General features: G+C 43.7%; 1 protein-coding gene across 5 annotated transcripts in view; it reads left to right on the forward strand.

Moving 5' to 3' along the window:
- LOC146867161 (polyunsaturated fatty acid 5-lipoxygenase-like) overlaps window positions 1-21636 on the forward strand; it is a 1030548-nt gene that overhangs the window by 684596 nt on the left and 324316 nt on the right. The gene's annotated exons all lie outside the window — the stretch shown is intronic.

The raw sequence follows: 21636 nt of genomic DNA on the forward strand, positions 1-21636 counted from the left end.
CCTTTTGTCTGTGATAGCTCTGGAGGGAATAGTGCATTATGAAGGTACCCTGGGCAAACTGTAGGGATTCCACTGCCTTTGTCACACACCTGTCTGTACCAGCAAGGAAATCTCACTGGTTTCTCAAGGGTCCCAGGGCTCACTGGTAATCCCAATGATTACCTTCCTTAAGGTGTGCAAGCACCCCTTGTCAAAATGAGAATCATGGGGAATCCCTTACCAGCACTGCACATGCCAGCAGATTTGGCTAGGGGATCCCAGGATTCACATGTTGTCAGGGGGTGCTTATGCACTCCAGGGAAGGTAATGCTTAAAATTACAAGTGTTACCTGAGAAGCAGGGGTAATGAGAGTTGCCTTCACCTTTCAGATGCTTGGGGAATCCCCAGGAGCGGCCACCGACCAGGATGAGATGCAGAGGGGACTCTTAAGTAGGGTCTGATAAGATGGAGAACCAGGGCCACACAGGGAAATCTCCTTTACTGAGCCATGCTCATGCCTGCCCACAGATGTCTCTGCTCACAAACCCCTTTCTGCTCGTGGCATTTTCCTTCCTTTCTGCCTCCTGCTCATGTGTCTTCGCATGCTCACGTTTCACTACACCTCTTGGCTACATTGGGTGTCACGCCTTCTGCTATGTCATTGGACACTATCTGCCTGATTGGCATCAGCTTGTCAGGTTCTGGCCACAGATTCCCCACCACGATCTGTGTGCAGAAAGATTCTGTGGAGGAGGTAAGCAGAGGACTTTTTTCTTTTCTTGTCTCTTTTGAAACTATTTACTTATTCCTCTGTGATAAATCCAGATAGACATTGATCCTTACTGTTGCTCATGGAACATATCATTTCAACGATCATGTGGTCTTAGCATCTGCAACAGAGAGTAGTATCATTACCATTTTGTATAAGTAATGCAACATACTAAGCATCAATTGACATCTCTTGAGGGGGGGCCTGGGCTTTAATCAATTCATCCTTTTTTGATTATATTGCAGTCCATATGGTATTCTTCTCCTGACAATCCAATGCAAGAAGGTGGTAACTAGAAGCAGAACAGCACTTAAGGGTCAGATGCTATTCACATTGAGGGAATTTATCTTCTCACTTTATTTTTTTGAAACTTTATTTTAATTTTCAACAAGCAAACAGCTTATAATGACATAGATGACGAGGACAAGATACAAGCAAAATCAAAACATGTAACCTGGTGACATGACAAGTGTAAGGGTAGGCTCCAAAAGTACATAGTGTCATTTGCAGCAAAAAGCGATAGCATTCTCAACATAGTTATCGTAACATTTGCACCCCCATCCTAGGGGGCTCAGCAGTCGATCCCTCCATAATCATGGTTATACTGGGGCACATCTAGATAGTACCAACATTCCTCAAGGCGGCAGCACACAACATAGTATCCACAAATCCATCTATCTGGCAAGCACCTGGTGATAGGTCCATTCTACTGCCTATGACTCCACCTCACCCTCCCCCACATCCGTTGCTTCATCATCTCCTGGTCATGCTAGAAGCGCTTGATAAGACCTCCAAATATCCTTCGGGCAGCTGCGAATCAGCATTAGGTCATGGCAAGCGTCTGATTGAGTATTATAATATGCCATTTCCACATGCTATTCCTGCAGTGTTAGAAGCAAACCCTTTTCCCAGCAGATTGCTGTCCTACAACTTACTAGCAACAATCCCAGAGCCGCTAATTGCCTACATGTCTTTGAGACATCTCTGTCATAACCCATCAGAGCTAATAAGGGGGTTGCTGCAATGCTGTCACCCGTAATAGTTGATAACACTTCCAAGACCTCAGCCCAAAATCGCTACACACTGGGGAACCAGGCCACATGAGCAAACCCTGCATTATCTACCCCACAGTAAGAGCAGCACGAACTGTACCATAACTGTATCTGAACAGTCTAGCTGGAGTATAATACTTCCGGTCAAGATGCTTTAAATGAATCAGCCGTTGTCGACTGGACAACTGAGCAGTAATAAGTCCATTGTTTGTTGCTGAGTAGTAGTTACAAGTCCTCCTGTCAGTCTAGATGGGCCTTAATAACTCCTAGCCATAGTGCTTCCTGTGAGCATGCATACAGTTTGGCTATCATGCACTGCAGTGACATTTCTTGGAGCAAAAAAGTAAATGCAGGCAATGCTGAGCCTCGGCCAAGGCCTCCCCATATAGTTCTCGCAACACGTGGTGTGCCCTGTAGTAGTGAAACTGAGCTAGGACGGCTGGAGCATCACTTTTTGCGCTCACCTGTTCCCAACTGCGGAGAAGTCTGTCCGCAAAGAAAACGCCCATGCATTTCAATCCCAGCCCCTATAATGTGCACACGACTGACTTTTCCTGCCCTAGTAGAAACCACATGCACCACTCCAGTGGTATCTGTGGTGAATAAAGAAGCGTCCCAGCCTGCAGCTCTGCTAGTCGTTTCCATGAGTATTGTGAAGTGCCTAGGAGGTCTACACCACAGTACAGTCGTGTCGACCTATGAACCAGCATCTTGGGCAAAGTCAGTGGAAGAACGGCTTCGCATTCCAGCTAGAGATGGTGTAGATCACCTGGGCCCTGCAGCCAACAATGGGTGAACATTCATTATGCTGCTCTGTAGTAAGCCTCCAGGTCCGGGGCATTCAGACCACCTATGGCCTAGGGGAGAGTAAGGGTGTTGCAGCTCACACATGGCTGCTTTCTGGCCCAGGCCAAACAGACCATCAGGCCCTGCAAGGTTCGTAAAATCCTACTTGGCAGAAGAATTGGGATATTGGCAAATAGGAACAGAAAATGAGGCAACACTGTCATCTTCATTATGGCAATACAGCCACAGAGTGATAGAGGTAAACGGATCCAACGCTCAACCTCCTCAGTGAGGCGCTGTACCTCTCTTCCATAACTAACTAAAATGACAACTGCTGAATCCGTATGGACCTGGATGCCCAGATACCACAACAACACAGTTGTCCATTGTAGTGGATACTCCAGCTGTACTTCTGTTGTGGCCGCAGTGAGGAGAAATATAAGAGGTTTATCCCAATTAATTTGCAACCCTGAATGCCCGCCGAATAATATGACCTCCCTGCGCACCGGTGTTACACTCTAGATTCCATACATAAAGAAGCATATCATCTGATTGGGCGGATACAAATAAATTGTAGAATGGAAAGCATATACCCCTTTGTGCATGATATTCACGCAGCGTGCAAGCCAAAGGCTCCACCACCAAAACGTACAGTAGCGGCGACAGGGGGAAACCCTGCCAAGTACCCCTTGTGATGGCTATACGGTCTGAAACCATCCCATTGAAACAGACTCTGGCGTTCTGTTCAGTGTAAAGTACTTGGACCAGTTGCAAAAAGACGTCTCCCCCACGCATCATAACACAGAAATCAAAAACCCCACTCAACGGAGTCAAACGCTTTTTCAGCATCCAAAAACACTGCTGTGGCATGTACATTGGGATCAACATGGTAGATCGCTCCAAATAGGTTCCAAAGATTATATATCAAAACCGACCTGGTAAAAACCCAGCTTGCTCCAAACCTACAACGCCTGGGAGTAGAGGTGCCAAGCGATTCATCAAGATTTGTGAAAAAGTTTTTGGCAATGACAATGGTCGACAGGGCAAGCAACAGTCAGCTGGCTTACTCGGCTTCAGCAGAATGACCATTCAAACATTGAAACCACTGATATTATGTACATACGTTTCCACACTAGCTGTGATACTATAGCTACCACAGCCAATCCTCTTCCTTCCCAACAAAGATATAGATAAAAGAGTTCAAGAGTCACAACATACTTAAAATAAATACTGAATATTAGGACTGAAATTCATGCTGTAGCTGATGAGCCGACACAGCGTCCCTTTTAACTAATACAGGAACGGATTCTTCCGTCTTTTTCCTACACCATGTCAGTGGCAGATCAAGATCTACCCAAGGATACTAAATTAGACAAAGGAGTTACTACAACATCAAAAGACAAAGTAACATTTAAAGAAATCTACCCTTTTGAAATGGAGGCTGTTTTTGACCTTTGCTGTTGTCTCTACAAGATGATTTCTCAATTCCAAACATAGACTTCAGCACCCTGTGTGGAGCTAGCCCAAATAATGTAAATGAAACCCGGACTACTTTATCCTGCACTTTGGAAGCAACTATTTCATCTTTATATTGGCAGTCTGCGTAGCTGGAAGTGCAAGTGCAACCTCTGATCTGTCTATGGATACAAGGCTGTTTAATTTAAGCACCATGTTTACTTCTATCAGAGACTAGTCCAGGATGGTTAATTAATTCTGCAGTTTCTGCCCTATAATAGACAGGCTAGAAAACCTTCCCTTTATACTGACCTCACTGGTACATACCCTTAAAGACCTAAGAGTCCTCAGATCCCCTACTGAGCACAAATATTTAGGGCCTCCTTTATGAGGTTTTTATGTGGGGCTGCACGGCAAGGAATCTTGCCGCACTGCCCTACACCAAAAGAAAAGGGCAGGAATGTACCGTATCTGTAAGATACGCTGCATTCCTGTCCTTTTCCCCAGCGCCGGCGCACAATGGACTACCGTGCCCTAACGCAGGCACCCTTGCACCATGGTGCAAGAGTGCCTGTGTTGTGGGGCTGATTGACTTTGCGCAGGAAGGAACACCCTTTTATGTTTTTTTACAGAGTTTAATATAGCGCGAACTTGACCCAAAGGTATTGGGTATCAGAGCACTTTACATGAGCACCAGTTGTGTTTACATGAGGCCACATTCATTTGGCACAGGGAGATTAAGTGATTTGCACAGAATCACAGAATGTTGATGGCCTTCCTGCTCAAAATCAATCAGTTCAGGCGATTTCCTCTTACTATGTGTGTTGTGAATCCAGGGGTGGAGTTAGGTTCTGACACAGGTTTACGATGCCTCATAAATCTGGGAATGCTTCAGTTTCCGTTGGTGTTGCGTGGGAACACCCACAGCAACACCCATGAAATGCCCTTTGACGCACTTTCCTGCGTGAAAGAGGCGCATATTTATAAGGCCATGAAAAGCCATCTAAAGTGGCTTTACGGGGCCAAGGAAATATGCCCTGGCACTGCACATTGTGGCACCGGGACGTCAAAAAGCTGACGTTCTGGCGGCGCAAAAGTGCCGGTAGGGCCTCATAAATGAGGCCCTCAATATTGTTGATGCGAACCAAACTGAGAATTCAACTTCTAGGCCACAAACCTTTAGGAGAGTCAGGGTTAGCAGATGCTCAAAGTAGCCATGTCACACTTAATCCTGCAGATAAAGGAAAGACTCTGGGGTTGACAAAATATCCACACATATCAGCAGTTTCATTAAAAAAAATTCAGTTTAAACAAATCAAACAAAAGGAGATCTGCAAATCCAATAAGGCCTCCAGAACAAACACCTTTGTTAACACGACTATAAAAACTGAATACATAGACCAATCAGTTACATAATGTATGTGAGGAGGCTGAGAAGGAGTTTACTAGGGTGGTTAAATATGCTGCAGCAAAGGATGTACCAGTAGAACATATTAGTACCAGCCAACTGCCCATAAAACCTTCATTCACAAGGAGATGAAGAGCTATTGAAAGCCCTCACTCCTATTATATTACCTAATTTACCAAACACTGTTGAGGGTCCTCTCAGTCACATGTTAGCACGAGCTTTAAGGCACCTTAAGCTGATTCTCAAACAGAGACCGTTAATTCTGGCCAACACTCCTTAACTCACAGATTAGAGATAAACATTGAATTACAAGACACACCTTTAATGATTTCCAACCTAGTTAGGTCTGCCTCTGTTTTGCACTAATCTTCAGCACAGCAGAACGGTGCTGACAATTTTTCAGTCAGCGACAAGTATAATGGAAATATTATACATCAACAGTTTCATGGTGGAGCAGCGGCGTCACTAGGGTTGGTGTCATCCAGTGCGTAAACTCATGGTGATGTGCGGTCCGCACCCCCCCCCCCGCACCACCATAGTGATAAGAGATTACCCTTCAGAAGCCGCTTATCACGCAGAAGCCTGTGAATTATTCAAGAAATTCTGACTTGCGAGACAAATGCGTGCGCCCAGAGGAGGCGTGCGCGAGCGAGCGCGTTCACGTGCTGCTTTGTTCCCCTGTAGTTTGCTGGTGGTCAATGCCCCAAAACAAAGCTCTATCTGATACTTCATTTGTACGCCTTTATCTGCACACTGGGCCGCTTTCAGCAAGCACACGTTGTTTGGGGGGAGCTCAGGGGCTGTAAAGTTGGAAAGAATAAAGACCTCCTGGATCGCATTATAAATATAGTCCAACGAGTATCAAATTCTGCCGTTTTATCAACGCCTGCGGGTCGCGGTGAAGAATGTTTTATTTGGTCTGAAGGATTTGTGCGAAGTGAGAGACAGATTTTATCAGGTACCTTAGGGACGAACAAGCCCCTCGCTCTGCCCCTACCACCACAGTCCCCTGTACCCCAACCTTCGTCTCCCCTGTGCCCCTACCTTCGCACTCCCTTGTGCCCTGACCTCCGCACCCCCCGTACCCTGCCTTCACACTCCCTACCTCCACATTTTCCTTGTGTCCCGCGGTGTCACTCCATGTGATGGTGTCACCTGGTGCGGTCCGCACCCCCCTAGTGACGCCACTGTGGTGGAGTAAATGTGAAAACAGATGATCATTCATGCTCTCTTTTCTTCACACTATAATGCTTCTCAATGGGTCAGCATGATGTATTGAACAGAGAGGGAACTTACTCCGATTGATACATTTATATCATGATCTCAAAGTTCCAAGTACACAACGCATTGAAAGAACTGAGTTAAGGTTCAGTCACTCCCTGCTGAGGCCCCCTAAGTGCACCCTGTCCACTTCTATTGCTGGGACTGCCAGTGTGCATTTTGTAGACAACTCCTTCCCAAGGGCTTTTGGCTCTTGTGACGGAGACCCTTAGTCAGGGGTCAGGCAAGGATTAATGTCCATACCAAATCGGGCTAAACTAGGCTTTATTTTCCTGTAAACACTTCTCTTGGGGGTCGCCAGAGTCCACAAAACAAAAAAAGAAAGAGGAGTCTTGTTAAGGTAGATGATCCTTCTTATCTGGTCCTCAGTCCTAGGGGCTGTGGCTCCTTCCGTCTTCTTCTTTCTCCAGAGTTTATGAGGCACTCGGGCAAAGAAGACAATAGGCAAGTGTGAGATGGTTTGTTTTTAGAAAAAACGATGTTTGGGGAAAGGGTGTGAGGGACCACCAGTGCTTGTGACTAGTACTGCGGGCCGTGAGTAAGTGCAGGGGTAATACCGGGTGAGAGTATTCACGAAAGGGACGCTCTATTCGCTGTCCTTCTCCCGTTTCCCTACCCACCCCGCCAAGCGTTCACGTACCTGGTGAAGCCACGCTCCTCCAGGAACGTGGCTGGGCGCAGCATGATATTGTTGGCCTCCTGGTTTTCTGCTAGTACTCCGCTCCGTGGCGTCCTCCGACTGCAGCGGTGGTTCGTCTCCTGGCACCTCCTTCACTGCTGAGGCGTCCACGAACCACACACCTTCGCTGCTTCTGGGATTTTGAGCCTCGCTCCGGTGAGGCTGTCTCCACGGGATTGGTCCTGTGAGGGTGACGTCGCAGTGCTGGGTGGAGCCTTCAGCAGATGCCTTCTCCTTAAAGGGATAGGGTTGCACAAAAGGCATATCGGTGTCCCACATCGGGTCTCCTTCTGGCTCCCAGACACCGGGCTGTAAGGGAAGGAGACGATGGCTTTCAGGTGAGGTGGACAATCCCTCATCCATGGTTGCATCTCCCTCTTCGCCCTCCTCTCTGTCGTGTGGGATGGTAAAAACGCGACAGCTCTGTACTTGCTTTATATGAGGGCCTGCTGTCAAAAGCACCCCATATGGGCAATTTGGACCCAACTAGTGTTGGTGTGGCCCATCCTCATAATTTTCAGCGGTCCTGTCCTCCAGAAGTGAGACCCTCTCCTACTCATGATGATCATCAGCATAGTTCACACCTGCCCCGAGTGTACCCCCTATGTTATTATTTAAGATCAAGTTCCACCTCACACACAAATAAGAGGGAATCCTGGTTAGATTTAAAACTTACGGTAAACTCAGGAGGTGCTTGTGATCCTTTCCTTGTAATCATTTTAACAAGATTCTCACAGTGAGGAAATTCCCATGGGTCAGCAACGAACTAACATTTTATTTAGGTTATTGTGTTGTTAATTTTAAAACTCCTTTTTAGGTGAGGAAATTATTAGATGCACCAGGACATTTGACAGACACACAGGGAAGAATTAGAGCCTTACCTTTGGGTTTTTATTACAAGCCCCACTATAGCCAGGTCAATGACCAGATGGCTAATAGGAATGTTCATGTTGAGATACCCAGTCTGCTCCCTTGTATGACCCCCACCTATTTCTCTAAGTAACCGTTTACCTCCACTGGGAAATCTTCAGGATATTGATTGACATTCAAACGTGACTGTCCCCTCAATTTTTAATTCCCCTTCTCCGACGTTTGTCTCTATCGCTCCTAATGTGTTTATGCCCCTTCATTGGATATAGCCCTCCTGCAGTTGCTGTCAGGAGGAGCTCTTCAAAATGAGCCCTCTAAATTAAGTTCCCTCCCGTTTTTTTATGCCCTATAATTTGTTACCTTTGAATGTTGCAGGTAATTATTCTAAATTGCCAAATGAAGAATAGGTTTCCTTTAAATAAGGGTTTTTAAATTATCTGCCTGAAAGAGACTTGGGCCACAAAGGACTTCTATGTGGATGGCTTTCGATCCTTTTATACTTTAGCAATTTCATCTTCCCCTGGGAAGGCGGAGGGATGGTTTGCTGTTTCGATTTCGGTCAAATTTTCCTGTCCTAAAGTAAAGTTCTTATGTTCGTCCCCTTGGTCTCAAATACTGCTGTTGTCTGGTCTAGGGCCAGTAGATTTGTTGATTATCAACTTTTATAATACTCTGTTTGACCACCAGTCCTCAGAAGTGATAAACTTGCTTACTGATCATATTGTAAAACTGAACTGCAATACAAGTTCGTGTTGTATGTTATGGGTGTGTGACTTTATTATTCCTTGTGTCCTTTTAGTGATTCTCCAGTCTTTGGCATGGAGGACCATTTGAATCAGGAGGTGACCCATTTTAAGCATACGGTGTATGGGGATGCCATCAATAGTGGGCTATTTAACAATGATCTTGTGCGTGTGAGTGCAGCCCAGAGCCCTCAAATCATTGTCCTACACTACAGGCTGTGGCGCTCATAGCAGCATTGATTTTATATTAATTTTGAAAGATTATAGTTTTTTAATTTCAAAATTCAAAATGTTACCAAATTGTATGAGTAACCATAACCCCCTTGTTTTGATATTTAATTGTCTCCAGGTAAAAGCGGGCAAAACTTCGCAGTTACCTCATATTACCTTTTCAGCAAATAGTGGTCTGTGTATCAAGTGTTTCGCTTTTGATCCATTACACCTTTTGAGGTCTATAGTGTTCCAAAACCTAGAGAAAATGAATATGTTTTTGGCTATTGACATACCTGCCAGTCTGATAATAGATAGTGAAAGGACCTGGGCCCATCAGTTTAGTTCCAATCCAATGTCGGTCTTTCGATGGTTCTTTTAAGCAGCATAAAAGCGTAGAGGGGAGTAAAATGTCGTAAATCAATTGAAATACAGTGTAACACAAAACAAACTACCCAAAACATAAGTCAACAACCAATTGAAGGTTAGTCACATTTATTACAAATTTAAAAATTGTTGGACATACACAAATCTTACCATGAGAGTATAAAAGTACATGGGAAACCGAAGAAGTCCAAATCTTCTGCAGAGGTTCACTCAATGAAGCATGAAAGGAATAATAAGTTCTATGACGAATATGCATGAAATGAGACAACAAAAGTTAATCTCCCTGCATTAGCACTTCTTCAATATACAGCATTTAGCTTCTAGCTATCCCTACTCTAACTCCAGAAGTGGCATCCCTAGGTTAGCATGTAATAAAGATTTTTCAAAAGGAAAAGGTGTCAGTAGGTAGAGCCTTCCTAAGAAGTCACTTCGCAATCAGATGGGTCTGAGGCATGAAGCCACAAACAAGGGAAGGGAAGCAAGTTAGCACTCCGGTGTTTTCCGTCAAGATGGCAAGCAGGAATGGAGGTGTCTGTCCCTCTCTACAATGCATCATATACTCAAAGTCGTAGTCTGCAAATATCCCATGATGCTTTTCTCGCACATACTCTACAATGGCTCAGCCACAAACTTTTCCATGACATTGATTCCGTTCACGGCCTTCTCCATGTACGCCTCTATAGCAGTTCATCCTTGTTCTTCTCTCCTTCTCCTGTGTGAAAACACCTCCCTCCACCTTATCTTTCCCAGGCCAGGCTAACTGTAACTCCTTCTTTCTGCAACTTTATCTAGTAGAACAATACCCTTACTCTTCACCAGCACACATTTTCCCCCTGAAATGCAAACGTGAGACAGAAATCCTTCTACGAAACTCACATGAGAATTTAAATATTAATTTCAGAAATAAGGACATTTCAAAATGTGCTGCAAATTCAGGCCTACGACTTTGGCTAAAATAATGAATTCACCATGCTGTCTATGTTAGAAATTACATAAACCATTAGCTTCCAATGGAATAATTATCTTAACTACATTAATACGTGTCGTGCATCTACATCATTATCCTAGAAAAGTGTTAAACACAAATAATACATCACTGAATCACATTCAGTAATGAGGCCTATAAACAAATAGCATTGGTTACGTTTTCCAGCACAAGTTCTATGCGTTAATTATTAAGCTTTACATTAGAATGTATTCATTTTGTAGGAAGATGTTCTTGATTCACTTTTCTTCTAGCATCTAATTTCTCTCATAACATTAAATAATATGTGAGTGCGTTCTACAAGCAATTACATGGTCAGGTTATGTCATGAGTTTCTGTAGGACTTACCTCGAAAAGTAAGCCCAGCGTAAACCCAAAGCGTTGGTTTAACTTAGCCTGTTCTAAAGCCCATAGGTTGCTGAAGTTGGCCTTAAAATCTTACCTGAGGAATCGGGAGTACATCATGTTAGTAAGATCATTATATAAAGCCACACTTAGGGAGAGGAAATCTGAACTCAGAGAATTAGCATGGGCAGATCTCCTTACGGCAGAAAAATAAAAGGACTCTAGATTATTCTGGGGGGTGGTTACATCACAGCCCCTGACCAAGATCAATTGTTTCATTTCACCGGAATCTTGGGTTTTCTAATATTTTTTCAAGTATTTAATTCCAAATGTAAGCCCTGCATAGAACAAGGGCTTTGGGATATGTCACCGGTTGATAGAATTAAGTTTGAACATTGGGGCTGAGGATGTAGCTATAGCCATCAGAAAGAGCAAAAGTGGCAAAGCACCAGGCCCGGACAGTGTTCCTGTGGACATTTTCAAATAAAATGTAGACCTATGGGCTCCACTTCTTCCGAATGTATTCCGTGCTGCAATAACTGGACACAGTTTACCCATTACCCAAATATTGTGCCCATTTTTAAGAAAGGGGATAAATCCAGCCATGCCTGTTATTGTCCAATATCTTTGTTGGACTCAACCATGAAGATTTTAGGTAGGCTAGCTTTGGTGAGACTGGCAGACTGGGTGGAGACAAATAATATGTTTTCAGATCTCCAGTATGGATTTAGACAAGGGACTGGAAGCAGAGAACAACGTCTTAATCTTTCACTCTTAATCGATATGTACATTCATGCTAAAAACACCTCTTTGCAGTTGACTTTTATGGATTTGTCAAGTGCTTTTGACACCATACATCTCTCTAAACTATGGAACATTTTAGAAAGCTTGGGGTGGAAAAACCCTTATTCTTACATTTACATAGACTGCACTGGGACACCTCGGTAAGGATTTGCTATTCTCCTACTGCAGATTGTACATCCTCCATAAATTGTTGTCAGGGAGTCCAACAAGGATGTATTTTAGCGATGTTTCTATTTTTAATTTATATAACTATCTTAAGGGTCACCGTCTCCAGAAGAAGATAGACACGCAAGGGTGGGGAATTGATACATCCCCAAACTTCTTTACGCTGACTATGCTGTCCTCAAAGTTAGGACTGAAAGTGGTCTCTAGCAGGTATTGTATGGTTTTATGGAGTTTATCAGTGCTCTAGACTTAAAGTTTAACACATCTAAGACTTTTATTTTAATCTGTGGGCCCAAAAGTGCCAAATTGAAAAACTATTATATAGAGGGATCCTCAGTTTTAAAGTTTGGCAGTTTTAATTATTTAGGTATTCCTTTCAACCCCAAACTTAAATGGGCACCTTTGCTGTCGCTAAGAGGACTTCAATTGTCAAGCGCTATTGAAGGGATTTTCCATTTTGTATCTACATTGGGGCATAGGCCAGTGAAAGAATGGATGACTTCGTTTAAATCTAAATATATATTTAAGTGACCTCTTATGGGGCAGGTGTGTGGGGGTATTGTAATAGCAATAAACTCCAGAAACCTCTAAATATTTTTTTGCAAAGATTACTATTAGTTCCCCTAGGCGTAGACACTCTTTTTTGTCATTCTGAGGTTGACTTGTCCTATTTAGAAGACCTGTTAGGACTGGCTCCCCTTTTGTTTTGGGTAAACATATGCCAGTCGAGTGAGCTTGATCTCACTAAAAGTATGATCACTGATTGATTGGCCATTGACAACATAGCTTAAATCCTGTGGCTAGCCTATATTAAGAGCAATTTTTCTAGACTGCGAGCACCTGAGTTGTATAATAATCCCAAATCACTAGGCCCTGTGACGAAAACTCAGATGAGGTCTGACCACTGTCAGAGCTCTCATAGAACTAATGACTTGGGGATGGCCTCCATGAGCAGATATTATGAGTTGGAGCTTTATCTAAAGATTGTAGAAAACCCCCATCACAGATTTTACCTAGATAGATTACGTTTGGGCACATTACATTTTTCTTTTGCTTTTCCTCATCAAGGTTCATGGTTTGATAGTCTTCCTTATTGCACCTGTGATAATTGTTCAGTTCAATCCTTAACTCACCTTATGCTTTTTTGCTCTCTGTACAAGACAGTACACTCACAATTCCTTGTGCCAATATTATGTCCTATGAGATTTAAGCCATATAAATTGGCATTCAATACCTTCAGCAGTTCGACTCAGACGAAATGTGTCATGCAGACATTCATTTTATCAGAGACGCACTTAGTGTCCGTAAGAGATATTCTCGATAAAGTTATTATACGTTCCACAAGTATAAAATGTTTTGCACTTTTTGTGGTAATCTAAATCTAACTTTTATCGACTTGTTTCTTCTATATGTTTTAATACTTTTATGAAATTGTAGCTATAATGATTATATGGAAAAGATTTAATAATGTACTTTTATGGCATTGTTTTGCCGAATGACGTTTGTTTTTGACTTGGGTTCAAAGATAGAGCCATTATTCCCTGGAAGAAGTTCACTAAAGTAACTTGCGCTGATCAGGAAGCAGACAAATTGGTGTGGAGACATAAGGACTTATTTGCACCATGGGGAATTATCACGTCAAAACCAATATTGGGATAATTCTTTAATAATAAAGTCATAGACACATTCTCTACCACCAACCCTAAATCAATTTTAAAAGCCAATCAAGGTGTGTTATCTCCCAGGCTAATTATCAATGAACTAACAATTAGCTGGAGTCCATAACCTGGGAGAAAGGCGCATATACAACAAAAAGTCAGTACCAAAAAAGACAGAAGTTGCTTGGCCACAACGCTTACTAGAGGCACCTCTCAGCTTAGGTAGCACTGAATGAATCATGCCTATTTAGCAGACAGATTTTTGCCCCAATTTCACTTAAGCTGCTCTCTTGGAACTTGTTATTTTCTTTTCTGCAACAACATAATCTGTATTCATAAGTCCTGGTGCTGGCACAATTTTCAGAGTGGGGTTTTTGCCATCAATGTTACGTCACTGAAATAATAGGGACTGTGAAAACTTGTGTCACACTAAGAACAAGTATAGTAAACGAGTCATGCCTATTCAAGAAGAGTAGTAAGATTGTGGTGTATAGGTGGGGTTGCACTGTGGAGCACACTCTTACAAATATAATACTAGTTTATGGTGTTGTAGCACACAGTCATTCACAGACAGCACATTTCCTATTGAAATGGACACTAAATTTGAACAGACATGTTGGCTTACCGATAACACATAAAATGGTAATGTGTGGAAATACAGTATACATCCCCGCCCCCCTACCTCCCAAGAACAGAACCACCCAAAACCACAATACCAGGTGAGCATCCCTATCAGACTGTCCAAACTCAGCGACCAATTCAGTCCATGCCCCTGAAATCTTCCCTAGTGCTTCGCACTTTCTCAAATTTCTAATGCCATCAGCACACCTTAAACATGGTGTTTTCTGCCTGCAAACGCCAGTTCATGTTTGCCAGCCAGGTCTTTGTACTCTGGACCTCAATGCTACCCCACACCAAATATTGTCTTTTCTGGCGGCCATAAGCACCACATTGCACAGCAATAAAGTTAACTTGGGCAAGGTCAGCTCCCCCCAGAGCGTGATCTGAGAGTGCGGGGATGCCTATGTCAGTATTGGCGTTCGCTGTTGTGATGCAGGAGGAGGTAAAGGAAGTAAGCTGTACGAGCACAGATCTGGTGGGATGCAGGGAAAAAATGAGTAGTCTTTAGTAGAACGGTGTATAGACCACCGTAGTCCCTCTGCTGGGAATGCCAGAGTCTGTCCTGCCCTTTTAGCTGACCTTTCAAAGTTTGTATTTGGGGCTAGATTAAAATCTCCACCTATGACATTGTCAGCGTCTATTGATGTGGTGACAAGGCACAAGGCATGGAGGATAAATTGCTATTTCGTTCATTTGGCGTATAAAGCGTGGCAAGCATAAAAACGTAAGTGGACAAAAAGATCCTCAAAGAGAGAAGCCTACCTGTCACCTTTGCTTGAGTCTGCACCAACCACTCCTGAAATTTAAGGGTCAACAGAATCACTAACCTGCCTCTCTTCCTGGGTCCCAGTGGGAAATATTGTCTATCAAACCAATGAGATTTCATCCAACCCTAATCTTTCTTCAGGAGATGTGTTTCTTGCAGCAGGCATATGTTGAAGTCCGTGTCCCTGAGCATGGGCAAAAGTGCCAGACGCTTGTTTGGGGTGTTGAGACCCTGGACCTTCAGTCTTATTATTTTAACCATTTGTATAGGGTGGGTGGCTTTGCTGTAATATGCAGAGGTGTAAAGAAGTTGGAGCCATAGGTCTCTACACAGCATCCATGCATTAGACACCTAGCAATTGTTGAGGAGGTTCACTGTGGGTGTGGGGTGAGGATGAAAAAAGAACATAAATAAGAGGAGCGCGCTGAACTACTCCCTTCATGGGAGCCTGGGGCATCACTTGCAAGGGATACGTAGCCATGGGTACAAAGGTGAAGTCAGTTCAAGGGGGGTATGGGCTCTCTGTTGTCCCGTTGCTATAAAAAATACATGGAAAATGTCTGCAGTCCCGTCCTGCTGCTAGTGAGGAATGCCACCAGCTGCATATTGGATAACAGTAAGCAGGTTAAGAATGGGGTGGGCCGGTGCAGCTAATATCAATTGGGCTGGTTGTCAGTCCAGGCTCCACTCCCGATTGATGTCATGGCGCTGAAGTTGCCGGAGAAAAATCAATCACTCTTGGAAGCATTCACTGGTTGATGGTTTTACATCCGTACATGGACGTGAAGCATGAGGTGCCTTCCTCCAGTCTCTGAGGTCCTCTGGTAGCTTGCTGATGTACTCACTACATTTGGTGGTAGGTCGGGCCTCTGTTTGTGACTCATAGTGTACAGCCTGCACGCAGGGGCCACAGGTACTGCTCCGTAGAATGGGGCGTGTAGAAGAAGTCAGAAGAGCAGCCTAGTGGGGCTCCACCATTCAGCCCACCGAAACTGAGGGGCCGAGCCATGACTCGCTTTCGGATGCCACCAAACTCCACAGCAGAGGCGGCACCAGCTGTGCGTGGACAAAGCATGTGGATGAAGTTGGTAGCTGTTTCGTTGCCCTGCTCCGGTGTGCCTGCACTGGCTCCCGTGACATTGGACTTCAGCCCTCCTGACCCATGAGGCTGCGGTGTGTTCATGGATGCTCTCAATTACCATGAAGGGCCGCCCCCATCATGGTAGAGGCGTCAGCTGCACAAGATTCAGAGAGGTCAGTCACCTGACTCCTTAGACAATCCTGTATCAGCTCAGCGGCCTCCACCAGTAACATCCCGCTTGGTGGGGGTGCCAGGTGCTGTATGCTGCTTGGGGGATCTACACATATCTTCAGGCCATCCAAGAAAAATGGCATCCTGTGGGGTGGAGCGACTGTGTGGCCTCCGCAGCCAGTTCCGACCTATGTTGCGCCCCCATCTGCGAGTTCAGCCGCCAGTTCTCTGTATTGTTGGTAGTCTCGGGTGCACCTCACTGGGTCCATCCATAATGGGTGACTTCCCCTACATAAAAGCAGGAATCTAGGCATAGCAGGCCAGCTGGGACCACAGATGGCTACATAATGGGCATTGGAGCTCCACAGTTTGGCTTCTGTTTGGCCATCATCTTGGCCACAGCCCTCTTGATTTGTTTTGATCAGATTAAAATCGATGTTTCCATTGTACTTCAGAATTACTAATAAAAGTGCTCCATTTGTGCTTTCCTAACTTCTGATATATTTAAAATTTATTGTATGTAGGAAACAATTGACATCGTATACCATTTCCTTTCACACTCCCTGTTCCCCAGCAAGATTGTCACAGAATTCACTTCACATAATGCTCTCACCTAGCAGTCGGAGAAAGAAACGTAAACCCTAATCTCCATGTTACATGAATAAGCGTCGATTTGACAGAAGATATAACCTGACATTTGACCTCTGCCTTTGGAAGCACAGCAGTTGTGACCAGATGAAAAACAAATTTAAAGTCATCTTTATTGGTCATTCACCTTCTGAGCTCCAGCATGGTTAATATAGGGGTACTGCTGGAGCTCCAGCACCCCTACTTACAGCACCTATGCCTGGTGCTGTGAACTATTTTCTGTTCTAGGTTATCCCAGCGATCATGTAAACTCTGGTAAAGGAAAGGGTAGGGGCGGAGTTAATTTTGGCTTGTGCATCTACCTGTCAAATACCCTTATTTGTACAATAAACACTATTGATCTGAAGTGTCACATTAGGCATAGAAAGGCACAGGCAGTGTTTTTCACTTGCGCCTTTAAACGCATATGTATTGTCATCCAGCAAACAAGTCTATGTTCAGCAACATACAAAAGCATATGTTTTTACTTAGCTTGCGCCTTGAGATCAAGAGGAATGTCTGTACTAAATTAAAAGGTGATGTTAACCGAAGTCTTACTTATAATCTAACAGACGGGCTATCCTTTGTGTATGCAAACTCCATGAGACATTACAGCCATTTCCCTCCTTCAGCTGAAGTATCACATAGACAGTTCCATTCTGTTGAGGATATTGCTCTACCTCAATCTACGCTCTTTGGTTGCTAACATAATTCTGTATAAAATTACACATTTGTGACTTCAGAGAACCTTATTGTCTATACCACAAATGAAATCTTTGTTTAGAGAGCAACCATATAGTCTGTGCAGTTCCCATGTCAGCCTTTGAGTCATCAAACGTTCATGACTGTTGGTGAATTCAATGGCTGTCACCAACTAAATCATCTTTCATGGACTAACATAACAAAGATAAATTAAACAAATGGCTGATCTCAGAAGGTGACACCACTTCGATTCAGACCCTCTTGGAGGAGTGGACCTCCATTGTTAACTGTAGTGTTGCTTGGGACCAAAATACAAGGTTAATGCTCAGTTAAGCCCCACAACATTTTGCAACAGATTGCCATTTATGGGTGTATCCCATAAGAGCTGATACGCTCATAACTTAAAATAGCAGAAGAGTTCTAAATAAGAATTTAAGACAAAAATCAGAAAATGTTCCTTTAAATCTGTTTTATCAGAGGGGGACAGATCTTTATGGAAACCATATTAAGAGCAAATCCCGGAAGTAAAGAGCACCCTCTCAAAGAGCCAGTAGGTAAAAATAACACAAATTTCTAGGTCTTAATGCCCAAAAAATTCAGACAATTTATAAACAGTCTTGGGTCCCAACATTGAGATGAGCTTGGCATTTCATTTTGCAAGCAAATTTGTATCAAACAAATGGAGATATTACACGTGGATGACTCCGCTGTGTGAGAGTTTCTTTTTGTCCCAATCTAAGCTGAAGTTTCTTTTTGTCCCAATACAATTGTAAGTATTATTAAATCATTAAAATCAAATGGTACTTGAGCCTCTTGGGGCCATCTTAAAGTTCTTATTAAATTCAACATTTATTTATGGGTTTCTAGCCTTTGGACCCTATACTGCACTGGGTCTGAAACCCAGATAATCCGCCCTGTCCGAAAGCCTCTATAGTTCATCCTCTATATAAAAAAATGTGATCCCACGTTAGTAGCAAACTACAGAATGATAGCAGTACTGTAAGTAGAGGCCAAGTACTATGCAAATATTCTATTAAGGGAATTTGAATCCTGGGCTGAAACAAAAACGTGATCCCAGTGACACAAACGGGGTACACCGGGAATAGTAATACATCTGATAATAACTTGCGTTATCTGTGGTAATCTATGAGATAGCGAAAGTACAAAAAAATCAGTCTTTGGTTTATTGTTGGTTTTTGGGTCTTTCTTACCAGTCTTGAGGCGTTGGGACGGTTCCCATCTTTGGTTCTTGTAAGTCCTGGTTTGGCCGAGATAAGGACGACCCCTTCCGGTAGCCACGGCGCTGCCGACAGTGAAAGCTTAAGCAGCCAGTGCCCTCCAGAAGGAGTCCCAAGAGGAAAACCCCAGAGGGAAAAAACCTCTGATGTTGATGATGAGACTCCAGAAATGAAGGAGAAGACAAGGAGCCAGAAAACTCTGGAAGACCAGGAGCCCAAAAGGAACCAGGAGAAGACTGGAAGACAAGCTGTAGCAAAAGGAGAAAGGGGAAAAGAAGCACCAACGGAAGGAAGGAATGACCAAAAGAGGAGCCACGGAACCAACAGGAGCGAGGACACACCAGCAGGAACAAGGAGTGTTGCAACGCAAGAAGGGAAAGATTCTGATTCCTTATATACAGGAAGTGACATAGAGGAATAGAAAGTGGCAAAACAGGAAGGAGCGGTGTTGCCATCTTGGATAGGGGAAAAAAATGAAGAGCATTACAGAAAGATCGCCATATTAGGAAGGTACGCAACCTTCCCCTATTGCCTTCTGAGAGCAAGGTGAAGAGGAGAACAACAATATGGCCCCAAAGGAAGGGGTATCACCAGACGCTCACACCAGGTGAGTGGAATGTCCTAAGGTGCCTCGGGAAGCCGATGGGCCGCCGCGCAAGTATACAGCGTGCCCAAAAACCAACAGGCGTCACGGGTGCTTTCCGCGACGCCGTTGAAATGGCCACAGCGGGCCGTGATGCTGTACCGCGGTGCCCCTGAAGAGGAGGGAGGGGCGCCGTGGGTTGCACCGCGGCCGGCAAAGAGGAAACCGGTAGCGTTGTGGGTCATGAGTCGGCCCGTGGCATTACATTTATTGTCTTTCGTACCGCTTTGTCGGAGAAGACCAGGTCATACGTCAGTCAAAATTAGCTAGATGGGGTGTTTCCGAACCGTTGGAGGAGGCTATACAGCCATTGTACTGAAACATATGGGTTGAGGTTACACTACGGCTACATCTCAGGAAGAAGAATGTCCAACAGAAGACTAAAGCAGGGCTTTGTGTTGATGCCGTACTCTTTAGTCCAAATGTAGCAGACCTACCAAATGTCATTAATGTTACCAAACTATACAATACGCTCTACCTATTCAGACTCTGCAAGATGCAGATGACACAATTAATTGAGACCACACAGCAGCTGGTTTACAGAAGACCTTGGAAGCCGTCAAAAAAAATATAACACAGAGAGTAAACTAACACTGATTGCAAGCAAATCTGCTATTTTCGATTTTAGCAAGAGACGGTGCAAAATTAAAAGCTGGTATATTGATGATACCCAAATTGAGAAACATAGGAAATACTGTTGTCTCGGGGTATGACTCGACGATTGTAGCTCACCACGTGAACACTTGGCATGTGTAGTGTGTGTTGCCTCTTTAATAACCTGGATTCTCCATCGGTCAAATCCTTGATTTCAGTAATAATCGCTCACTTTCTTCCGGCTATCAATTATGGTCTGGAAGCCTTCCCATTCAAGTTAGGTCATTGGCAAGATTGAACACAGTCTTAACTTATTTAGCCAAATCTTTAATCTATCTAACTCTGCTTGCCAATTGCAACTCAAGCTGGAATTCAATTTGCAGCAACCATCGCTGAAACTCAAATCTCACTATTGGTTCAGTGTTATGCGCAGCAGCGGGCCATGCAGGTAAGAACGGTGAGGCCGGTTGGGGGTGTGTGGGGGGGGAGGGGGTACTTCGACAGACGACCACTAGGGAAAACAAAATAAATAATTAATTTTCCCTTGTCGTCTGTCAAAATTCCCCCCACCCAGCCCACCACTCTTACCTGCATGGGCTGCTGCTGGTTATGCGATAGAACACGCCAAAGAAACTACATGTACAGCCCCTTTTTGGCATACACTTTCATCAGGACAAGGCGAGATATTCAACATAGTCACATTTTTTACATTTTTTAAAATAATGCACTGTGCACTCAACATCAGTTGTCAACTTCCCAAGGATATTTTGAACTGCCAGTAACAGCTAAGTGCTTTATCTTTTGAAGGGAACATTGAGAATTTGAACACAAAAAACATTTAGATTACACTGTGGTGAGTTTCTTTAAAAAGAAATTGCCAAATTATTTTTCCTGTCTCTTGGCCAAAAAAATTAGACCCTGTACAAAGGCTGCTCTAAATTCTGCCGCCTCTCTGACTATAGGCTTCAAACAATAATCCACATTGTATGTCTTTCTGCAGCGCTTTTAGTGGAATAATAAAATGGCTTCGGCCACTCGGCTTCAAACATGTATGTCATCGTGCAGTAGTGGCTGTGAGATTTTTATTGAATGTGGAAGATCCTCAAATGTTAATGCATCTAGAAGAATATATGTACATAGTTTTGCTACAATTGAGGGATGAAAAGCATGGGATAAATAAATAATGTTTTTTTTAACCCCTCTTGTCCTGATCGATCCCACTGTTTTACACTTGAATTGCAACTGAGATTCTTTTTCTTTTCTTTTACTGATCGATCTTAATAAATTGTATCTTGTATGTTTTATTGGTTCTAAGTGATAGTGTCTTTTTTAATTGAATTGATATGAAAATATTGTATGGTTTTAATTAGTTTATGATAAATTATTATCTGCTTCGTTATCCCAAGGGATCCTCACAGTGTTCTGCGCAGGCATGGTACGCCAGGTGAATCCCCAAGAATTCCCTGAGGTCTAGGAATAGAAAAATGGAAAATATCACCAGCTTCGAGCTGGCAGAACCACGTGCCACCCGTTCTACCACCGGGCACTGTTAAAATTGCATGGCGATTGCTCCCACCTCCTTTTGACATGATGGAGTATGGCATGTTGCTGGTGGT

Source organism: Triturus cristatus, chromosome 1_2 (assembly GCF_964204655.1).
Source record: "Triturus cristatus chromosome 1_2, aTriCri1.1, whole genome shotgun sequence".
Classification (NCBI taxonomy): domain Eukaryota; kingdom Metazoa; phylum Chordata; class Amphibia; order Caudata; family Salamandridae; genus Triturus; species Triturus cristatus.